The 11,611-nt window shown below is 35.5% G+C and overlaps 1 protein-coding gene across 1 annotated transcript in view; it reads right to left on the bottom strand.

Moving 5' to 3' along the window:
• The window catches only part of LOC107572162 (SH3 and multiple ankyrin repeat domains protein 2-like), a 104,410-nt gene extending 93,616 nt beyond the window's left edge, over positions 1-10,794 (bottom strand). The window contains exon 1 of the mRNA XM_016258574.1: positions 10,582-10,794. The gene's annotated coding sequence lies outside the window, so the exon portion shown is untranslated. The remainder of the gene's footprint in view (positions 1-10,581) is intronic.
• Between the last annotated feature and the right edge of the window lie 817 nt (positions 10,795-11,611).

Genomic DNA, 11,611 nt, shown 5'->3' with positions numbered 1-11,611 from the left:
AAAAAAAAAAAAATCCCAACTCTTTTCTTGATTGGACCATTGATTGGTCCTTTGATGGACCATTGTCCAACCTAGACGATGTCAGCTGAAAAGAAAAGTCATTTCAGATGGTGAAGCAAGTTATTATATCTTGATGAAAGATTAGCAAGACAAACTTGTCAGGATAATATGACCAATGAATCATGCACAATAAGACCAGGAACATATTAATAAAGTAAAGAGGGCCAATTTTGATTTGCTGTTGACTTGAGTGTTTATTATTCCCATAAATCATAATTTCGTATTACTGTCTGGTCATGTAGCTCCACTTGTTTATCTCTCTGTGGCCTTTTGTGAATTCACTGGGTTCACCCAATGTTTCTGAACAGTCCCTCTCTGCCCAGACTGAACGCCTTTATATTTCGTCCGCGGATGACTTCAGGAGCTCAGCGGTACACTGAAATGTCAGACTGTATATCACGTCATTTTAATATTTCTACTCCATCTTTTGGGTCTTTGCTACCTGGCAGGGATAATTGAACTGACTCACCAGAAGAAAATGAAAAGGCCTTGTTTATCACAAACTTGGTTAAATGAACAAATCAGCCACATTAACTTAAACTATACTTTGTTTGTTTTCATTAATTGCTTTTAAGTACTGTAGATCAAAGAAACATTAGTGTATCGTAACAATGCAGCATTTACATGCAGATAAAATCAACAATAATTTATTATGTAAAGGTTTGTATTGTGTTTGTATTGTACTTTAATCTGTAGCATTTGAATGAATATAATTTTTTTTAAAAATAAAAAAAAAATGATTCGCCTATTGTCTTCATAAAATGGCAGCGAAAATAAAATAAAATAAAAATGACCTAGAGTGTCCTGTTGTTTGTATAAAATGACAGTGAAACAAACGAAAGAAACATTAACAGGAAATTATAATTCTAAATTCTAATATTATAATAAAATAATATAATAAAATATAAAATCAAATAAAAAACTTTTAAATCACCTCGAGTGTCCTACACTACTTTTTATAATTTGACAGCAAACCTAACAACAACAAAAAAATTAAACAAAAACTTCAATATAAATTGGAAAAATAAAATATTATTAAATAAAATGACACATTACCCAAGATGAGGGAAACTAAAATTAAATAAACAAAAAATAATAAAATAGGATAAATAATAATAACCTTGAGTGTCCTATTGTTTTTATAAAATGACAGTGAAACAAAACAAAACAAAAAACTGGAAAATAAAACACTAAAAATAGCTTAAATATAAATTGTAAAATAAATTAATAAATATTTTGTAAAACAAAATAAAATTAAAAATGTATCCTAAAACTTTGTTTATTTTTAGCTAGATTTTAAATCCCACTTTAATGGGCTCACAGACTTTTGGACCCCATTGTATATTTCATTGCCTGTTTTTATTACATTGGACTAAAGGTTTCCAAAAGGGACAGATGGAGCTGTTTTCTGTGTCTTGGGTTAGCACACGCCATATTCCTGAAGTGTACACAAGCGTTAGACATCTCAACAGGATTTCTGAACGGCAAACAAAATGTCTGGGTGTTTGGGGGGAAGTCAGCAAGCAATATCAGATAGTGACAGAGACAGAGAGAGAAAGAGAGAGAGGCTCGGACAGTAACTAAAGCAAAGAGGTCAGATGAAATATCTGACTAACAGCTCCTCGCTAAAGCCTAAATCACCGCATACGCAAACGAGATGAAGCGAGACAGCTAAAGATTAATTAGTAGCACTCACCACATTCCCCGTGCATTGTGCCCTGTGAAAGGCTTGCAAATAATAAAATTGACCTTTCCATGCTAACGCATCTTGATAATGCTAAACTACAGTGTGTAGGTGGTCTAATAACTGCTATTGCATAAAAACACCACTATGTGATGATTAAGGGGGCTTTGTGTAAGAATACGCTTGTATGATATGTTACACAACCTAGAAACTTACAATCAGCTTATGTAATGTGTTAAAATAACGATCATAGAATATACTATGACAAGCGGCCGTGCTTGTTAGCAAAACCGAGCCAGGGTTTCATACGCTATGATGAAAATCAGCCGTTCTGGTGTCTCTCTCTCCCCAGTGGCTCAGTCAAGTGGCCCTGTCATTCATCAGGGCTGTCAGTGTAGGTTTTCTCACTCGACCTTTACAATCACCCGCCACCAAGACAGGATTCAAGAGGTAGGAAGCATTTGTCGAATATCGCTTGAAGGGTACCACCAATTAAAACCTTACAGCATGAAGAGGAAATCGCAGCCACATGCACTTTAGTGCTAAGAAGCTGCCAGCAGATTTAACACATAACTCCAGTGTTGACAGATAAACACACGGACATTCACTGAAGTCCTTTCACAGCCGTGTCATTGTGCGCTGGGTGATTCTTGTGAAGTGAATATTATCCAGTTGTGGGCATTTAAATAAATTACACAGTACAGGCTTTCATCTTGCGGCATTAATTAGATATTATTTGCTTGTAAGTAGTTCAAAGTAGTTCACTTTAAAATGAGAGGCCTATTGCTTTTATAAAAAGGCACAACAAAACCAAACCAAAACTAAACTAAAAACATGGCCTAATCAAACCAAGGAAAGGCAAAACCACTACAAAACAAAACAAAAAAAGAAACAAAAGTAAATGAAACAAAACTAAACTAAAAACAAAGCATAAGCAAAGCAAGGCAAAACGACTACAAAATAAAAAACAAAAAACAAACTAAACTAAATACAAAGCATAAGCATAGCAAAGAAAGGCAAAACAACTGCAAAAAAATAAATACAATAAACATAAGCAAAGCAAGGCAAAGCAAAAACAAAACAAAAATAAAAGACTGAAAAAAATAACAAAAACAAAGCATAAGCAAAGCAAGTCAATGCAAAAACAAAACAAAATAAATTGATAAATAAAAGACTGGAAAATAACTGCACTATAAAATAATATGATATTTGACAATATAATAATAATGACTTAAAACTGCATGAAATTAAATATTAACTAATATGGTGGAAAAAAAATATATATAAATAAAAATAAAACAGCAATGTATACGTTAGCCGCATTTGAAGCCATCATTAACTGTCGATTAATGCATTGCTGTAACCATATTTTCTATATTAGTACACCAATACTAATATAGAAAATATGGTTACAGGTATGCATTTATCGACAGTTAATGATGGCTTCAAATGCAGCTAACGTATACATTATATTTCATATTTGGATATTAGATACATGCAGAATCAAACACTACATTACAAAATCATACATTGCTTTTTCAGACTTCATTATTAGTTCAGAGACACTTTTGTCTGATTGTTTTGGGTAATTATTTATTCCACTTGGTTATGCAAGTTCCTAATATATGGCAGCAATTCTCAAGATGGAGAAAAACCCTAGCACACTGACCTAGAAGCATAATTCACTGTATTTAATAAGTTAAAGTTTTGCATTTTCCCTGTTAACTTCAAAAACGCAAAACCCAATGTCTTTTTATTACAGCAATTATTTATTAAAGGTAAAGCCAAAATATTCACTCTGAATGTCTGCCACTGTTGCTACGACAACTACTAAACGCATTTGCATTGTTAACGTTAATGGAAGTGATGCATTACGCATTTTAGAAATGGCAGGTTTGCTATAAACTGTCATAATGTTTAAGGCTTAAAACACGCCAAGTCTTGCCCTCGTAACTTAATATCCCACGCTCATCAAAGAAAAAGAGGAAAACAAGGATTCACGAGGGAATTAAGCCCACCTTAATATCCTCAAAAACAAGAGAAGATTTTTCTTCCTGAGATTTGTCGAGGAACATCTCATTTGAAGCTTAGTTCACTTCCACATAGTCACTGTATTATTTTACAGCAGCAGTAGCAGTGAACACTAGGTTGTTCTCTTCCAAAAGTCTGCCTGAGGGCAGTCAAACTTACTGTTTCAGAAACGTGGACAGTACCAGGAACTGACAGCTCTCCGAGAGCTGAACCTTCCCATAAACAGTGTTTTTTTTCCCATAAGAGAAGCATCTAATACTGTACCATTCATTAAACCATGCACAACCATTAATATTTCATAATCAATTTACTTCTCATTAAAAAGTGCTGTGAATGTTGCAGCAAAAGCTCTTGTTTTTTTTTTTGCAATATAGCAATTCCTAAACCCAAATCCCGTCCTCATAAAATAAAAACAGAAAAGGAGCAGTAACTAGATTTTAGTGCTTGCTCATGCAGAACTCACCATTATAATGCTAGGACAGTTGCCAAGGCGTTGCTACAGTGTTCTAGATGGTTTCTACAGCATTGCTATGTTATAGGTGATTGCTGATCAAAAGAGTCCATGCTCAAGTCTGCACTCAAATAAAATATTAAGCCGTTAAAATAAAAAATATATATATTAAAATAAAACAAAAATATTAAAATGCTCAACTTTTCTTTTTTTTTAATATTAAAATGTTTTTTGAGCACCAAATCAGCATATTAGAATTATTTTTGAAGAATAATGTGACACTGAAGACTGGAGTAATGATGCTGAAAATTCAGCTTCGCCATAAAAGGAAATAAATTATGTTTAAAAACATTAAAATAGATATGTCTTTTTTTAAATAATTAAAATATTTCACAAAATAGGGCTGAATGACAATGGTGAGAATCACAATTATTTTGCTCAAAAATGATGATTATTGTCATTTGGGAAATTTCTTTTTACATTTTGCCAGAATTATTGTACTTTCACGTAAGCACAAATCAAGTTGCACGTTTTATTTTACTACCTCATCTAATTTCCAGATTTAGTATATTTATCATATAATTTAATATACTCTCTATGAAAAACAGTGACATTCCTAATATTAATTCCAAAAACTTGAAATTACTTTCATGTTTTTTTTTATTTTTAACATGAAAGCTTCTGAAGGCTATGACAACAAAAAAAAAAATATATATATAGAACATCAGCGTTATAAACAAGCGAGGTGAAGCTGATGAAAAATAAATGAGAACCAAGGCCCAGTTCTATCACAACATGTCATCTAACCCCTCCCATGGGCTACAGTCAATCTGAGCTCATCGAGGAATCCGCAAGTCAATACGAGGAACAATTATTGCCCCAGAAGGACCGCCGATGCTTTACACCATATCAGTAGAGTACAAACAATGGCAGTATATTGTTTCTCAGAGAGGTTTTCATCTTTTTATTCATCCATTCATTCAACCGCTCACTCTCTAGGGAAAATTAAATCAATTTAGGGGCTCCATTTAATGATTCCTTCACTCCACGTGTTGTCAAGTACATCACGGTCCTTAACTGAAGAGCATATAATACAATAATAAAGCCATCAGATCTTAATGAAATGCACTTATGTCCATTCATTTGATAAACGGCAACTCAGCTGTAGTTTGCCATGCTACAATCTAATTGTACTTTGAAGCGGATAAACAAAACTAGCACTAAAGTTACTTAAGCAATTTTTTAAGCAGCGTTATAAACAAGCGAGGTGAAGCTGATGAAAAATAAATGAGAACCAAGGCCCAGTTCTATCACAACATGTCATCTAACCCCTCCCATGGGCTACAGTCAATCTGAGCTCATCGAGGAATCCGCAAGTCAATACGAGGAACAATTATTGCCCCAGAAGGACCGCCGATGCTTTACACCATATCAGTAGAGTACAAACAATGGCAGTATATTGTTTCTCAGAGAGGTTTTCATCTTTTTATTCATCCATTCATTCAACCGCTCACTCTCTAGGGAAAATTAAATCAATTTAGGGGCTCCATTTAATGATTCCTTCACTCCACGTGTTGTCAAGTACATGACGGTCCTTAACTGAAGAGCATATAATACAATAATAAAGCCATCAGATCTTAATGAAATGCACTTATGTCCATTCATTTGATAAACGGCTACTCAGCTGTAGTTTGCCATGCTACAATCTAATTGTACTTTGAAGCGGATAAACAAAACTAGCACTAAAGTTACTTAAGCAATTTTTTAATTCTCACTCTGTTGTTTTTGTTTATCTCAAATTCTCTGAACTGTCAAATAGTGCTCTGTAATTTTATGCTCTGCATTTGACTGTCATTGTACTAAATACAAACAAAATGTTTTATAAATAAAACTACGACCATTAATAATTTAACATTTAGATGGCATAAAAAAATGAGGGGTTCACAATAAATTAAGGTAACAGTGTTCAATTTGAAGAGGTACATTTATATAAATGTTTTGCTTTGTTTTCCTACTGACATCCTCTCTACAGTCTTCCTACATTACATGTATGTATTGCTTATTTGTTTTGCATTGCTTTGATTGTTCTGTGTACCTCCGACGTGACATCCCCTGATATCTTAAAATTGTAAAAACTGACTCGTTATAAACTTATAATCTCTCCTATCACCAACACAATTTATGTCAGTATAGTACATAAAAAAACAAACAAACAAACAAAAAACGCAGCGTTACATATATATATAGATCAGTGGGAGAGCCCCATTCTAACGTCTACTCACCTATGTGCAAGCGCTCTCAATTATCCACTTCTTTATTATGGCAAATGTAGGCTAAAGTGCCCCGTTTCTGATCATTCGTTCATTTGTTTAATTTATATTTTGCCTAACTTTGAGGTTTCTTTGCACCTGCGAGTTTGATGATACACTAATGCGATAATAAAAGCTTACGACTGGTAACTTTTAGTAACTCCTTTAGCATTGAGTCTTTTTCAGCCGCAGTTTGCCAACAACGTTGCGTTATTTGAATATTGATTCTGATTGGTCAGTTTCGTGAGAGACGCCGAATTTATGTTTTCAAAATTTTGCATGGGCTAACGTCTATTAAAGAAAAATAATATACACGTTATGCACTTCAGTGAGTAAACTGATTAAAAAGTTAACTTTATCAGCTTCAGTGTTTTGCTCAGCGTCCCTATGCCTCATCTGATGAACAACCACTGAACCAGTTCACCAGAATGAATCGTGCTTTCAAAGGCTACGTATGAGAGAAAGGTCTGTTTAGGAAAAACGGATTCACTAGAATGAATTGGACTTTCAAACACAACACATGAGAGAAGGGACCGTTTACTATGAACCGATTCACTTGAATGAATCCAACTTTCAAATGCCACACACATGAGAAAAGGACCATTTAGGACGAACCAGCTCACTAGAATAAATCATATTTTCAAAATCTTCATATGAGAGAAATAGCTATTTAGGAAGAACCGATTCAATAGAATGAATTTGACTTTCAAACGCTACATATGAGAGAAGGGGCCATTTAGGATGAACCGATTCCCTTGAATGAATCTGACTTCCCTGAAAAAAACAGGTAAAACCAGCCTGTTGACCAGCTATGACCAGCTAAAACCAGCCAACCAGCTTAGACTGATTTTAGCTGTTTTTTTACATTTTTTTTAAATTTATATATATATATATATATATATATATCTGAAAGCTGAATAAATAAGCTTTCCATTGATGTATGGTTTTTAGGATAGGACAATATTTGGCTGAGATACAACTATTTGAAAGTCTGGAATCTGAGGGTGCAAAAAAAAATCTAAATATTGAGAAAATCGTCCAAATGAAGTTCTTAGCCATGCATATTACTAATCAAAAATTACGTTTTGATATATTTACGGTAGGAAACTTACAAAATATCTTCATGGAACATGATCTTTACTTAATATCCTAATGATTTTTGGCATAAAAGAAAAATCAATCATTTTGACCCACACAATGTATTGTTGGCTATTGCTACAAATATAGGCTACCCGTGCTACTTATGACTGGTTTTGTGGTCCAGGGTCACATTTGTGAAAAGGACCATTTAGGATGAACCGGTTCACTAGAATGAATCAAATTTTCAAAGCTACAGAGAAAGAGCTATTTAGGAAGAACCGATTCAATAGAATGAATTGGACTTTGAAACACTACATGAGGACCGTTTAGGACTCACTGAAATGTATTTGACTTTCAAACTCTATGAGAGAAGTGACCATTTAAAATGAACCAATTCACTAGAATAAATTGGACTTCCAAATGCTGCACACAGTGTGAGATAGTGAGAGAGAAAGAACTGTTTGGGTGAGTATATTTGATCATTCCTTCAGCACCGAGGTGGAAAGAGTAGCTTGTACTTGAACACTTATATGTCTACTATTTTCAGTTAGTTACTCTCCAACACTGCAGCTGCTATAAACCCGACAGACAGTCACAGACGGAGTCCTGGAATCATCTATTGGGCCTGCTTGTGTACATAAATCGCTTAGAAGCCTGAAGTGGACAGTGTGTGGCTGCAAATCCAGTCTGCTAAAATCCTCCTCTCTGCTTCTTATCTCAGTGGGACACAGGATAACAGAGCGCTTCCAACCCCATCCCCGTAATGGACAGATCACCACAGCTGCGGCTCCTATTTGTTATAAGCAGAACCCTTGACTGGCGCGCTGAAGATGCCTTACAATACTGATAATGTTGTTTGTCTTCTAATTACCGTTTTCTGGAGGCAATCTGCCTGGAATCTTTTATCCTCAATCACAACAGCAATCAAACTCATTGTGTTTTGAATATCGCACATTGGTCAAAAGCCCCACTGAATGCCACAGAAATTAAAAGAGAGCTCGGATGTATTTATTAGGACTCTTGAGAGGAAAATCACATCTTGACATGCTGCTGAAGTACGGTAGGCTGAGATGGCAGCAGCAAAGGCAGAATTTGCTGAATGGAGCAGTCAGTGTACGTCAACTTGAAAGCTGGGGTGGATTTCCTGTCTTCTCACATCTCCTGTAGTCCTAAACTTAGCCTTTATACAGTTTCTGAAGATAACAAAGACAAATTTTCATCATGAGATTTGGTTTCACGTCAACGCATCTGGACTCAGGAAACATTTTGAAACCGGAACAATCGCTGAACATACTGATAAAGCCACTGGACGCTGAGTTAGGGCAAGATGTCTTTTCAAGTCTCCTGATACTTATCAAGGAAGATACAATGAATCGTGGCTCTGGCGGCCCTGAGAAGTGTCACTAGTGGAATCGGTCTTTTCCGTTGCTATGGAGTCGCAGGTTGGAAAGCCCATGAGACCAGCAGTACCCAAGCAGTGGATGGGAGAAAACCTGAATCTGCGCATAATGTGGCGTGTCTGAATAATGCTGACCTAAAAACTCTTTTAAGAGGCACATAAATTATTGTCAAAATTCCTGGAGGATTTTAAGTCCCAAGGGACACTGGAGACACTTAAGCGATGGATTTTACAAACATAATTTGTTGGGTTTTGTTTTCTTTAATAAACAGTGTGTTTCCAAGCATATGCAGAAAAATAACCACTATAGTCTACTGCTTTCCATTTTGCATCACTTGTCTTCCTGCATATGTGTTTATCTCCATTAGTTATAGACCAATCCATTGGATTTTGATATCACTTTGAATCCCTATTCTTCCTCAAAATGTGTTTATTTGTGTTAGTTAAAGACTGATCTAATGGCTAAACTGATCAATCAGCCAAAATTTGGCCACTTTGCCAATATCTACATGTAAAATTGATCAGTTTTAAAAAATACTTTTAGTTAATTTTTAAGGAAAATTAATTTCAAGGTACCTGTGTAAAACTCAGTTGCTATAATTCAATTGGCTCTCTGGAAGAATTGATTCTTGGTTGTTCAGTCCTCATATATTTCCCAATAATGACCGTTGCCCATGGCAACGCTGTATATCTGACCTCATCTTATGTTTCATAGCTGCCCCTCTTTCGTCCTTAAGTAATACAACACAAAAGCAAATCACTATTTCATATTAATATAAATTCAGTGTTTCATATTTATTAAGCAGCCGTATTTTAAGACATAATGTACAGTCAGATGGCCAATGTTGCAAAATAAACCTCTTCATAATCATCCATGACTTTACATTATAGCCATCCATACTTATCACATAGGCTATAAATCGGCCACTATAGTGGTATCGTTTTCCGGTTGACCAATCCGCGTCTTAGCCTAAGCTTCTTCATAGCACTAAAAACTTTGTTACAAAATGATTAAGATGTTATCAAATGAATATTTCTCAACAAATCTTACTGATTAGATAGGCTTCACATCACACCACACATGTTTTTGTCAAGAGGTTTTTTCCTCTCTCCTTCTTGTATATAAAGGTCTCTAAACTTTGGGGATCGTTTGTGCTTCCCTGTAATACAGAGATCATTAAACCAACCTTTTAATGATCGATCTCACGGAAGGAAATCACTGATTTTCAAGTCCAAATTAATATTTATGTCTAAACATCTTTTTCAGATTCTATACACCCCATGCTTTGACTATAGAAGCAGCACAGCATGACAAAACGCGTTTGATCTGTCTACTCTATACTGTCTGAGATACAGGAGAAGTTGCCAAGCTTGTCCGTCACCAGCCTCACATCTCCAGCATCACAGCTCGTCAATTATTGGACTCTGTCCGACAATACAAACTTAGAAGTTCCTCATCTTTGCCTTTAAAGTCAATAAACCTATAATGAATACTGCATTCGGTAATGATAAAACTGCAGGGACAAAACGGACGCGTAGTGGAGAAAGAACAAAGGTGCGTACTTACAGCATTCAGCGCACTTTTCCCTATCTTTGGTTCTTTATCCTTTGTCCAAAGGAATAGAAATCTCCGTAGAATCGCTCGCGTTTGTCGAGTAGTCCGAACAGAGATGAGAGTGACCCCTTTAGCACTTCTTCGGGGGAAGAGGACTGTGTATTCCGCATGTGTGGTCAGTGTTAAATGCGCAACATCGACCCGAGCGCGCAGCACACGCAAGGGGAGGCAGAAAATGTTAGCGTTGGATTCAGGGGCTCTTCTGACCAGCGGATCCAGCACTAGAGGGGTTTACTAATGCAGGCGGGGCCACAGTCCCCGAGCGCACCTGCATCTGGGACAACAACGTTTGAATTGGGGGTTTGTAGCATTTACGAGTTTTAAAAAAAGACAATTGAATAAATTATACGTTTGTTTTAAAATTATTATTTCATGATCGTTCATGTAAATATTTTAGTATTGTACCTAAAATAGACCATAGATGATCATTTTACATGTCCCTTCTGATACCATTACAGTCCCCAAGTCTGTTAAAGTCATTTTTGCACACTCCCTCTCCTGAAGCTGACTCTGATCAACTTAAAGATAGATAGATAGATAGATAGATAGATAGATAGCATTTTTGCACACTCCCTCTCCTGAAGCTGACTCTGATCAACTTAAAGATAGATAGATAGATAGATAGATAGATAGATAGATAGATAGATAGATAGATAGATAGATAGATAGATAGATAGATAGCAGACAGACAGATAGACAGAGAGAGATAGATTATGGATGGATGGATAGATAGATAGATAGATAGATAGATAGATAGATAGATAGATAGATAGATAGATAGGTCTAAAATAGATAGACAGACAGATAGATATGTAGTGATAGACAGACAGACAGACAGAGACAGAGACAGACAGACAGACAGACAGATAGATAGATAGATAGATAGATAGCTAGATAGCTAGATAGATAGATAGGTCTAAAATAGATAGACAGACAGATAGGCCTAGATAGATAGATAGATAGATAGATAGATAGATAGATA

The sequence above is a fragment of the Sinocyclocheilus grahami genome, unplaced genomic scaffold, assembly GCF_001515645.1.
Source record: "Sinocyclocheilus grahami isolate Dianchi unplaced genomic scaffold, SAMN03320097.WGS_v1.1 scaffold30.1, whole genome shotgun sequence".
Classification (NCBI taxonomy): Eukaryota; Metazoa; Chordata; class Actinopteri; order Cypriniformes; family Cyprinidae; genus Sinocyclocheilus; species Sinocyclocheilus grahami.
This window is presented reverse-complemented; position numbering and strand designations above follow the sequence as displayed.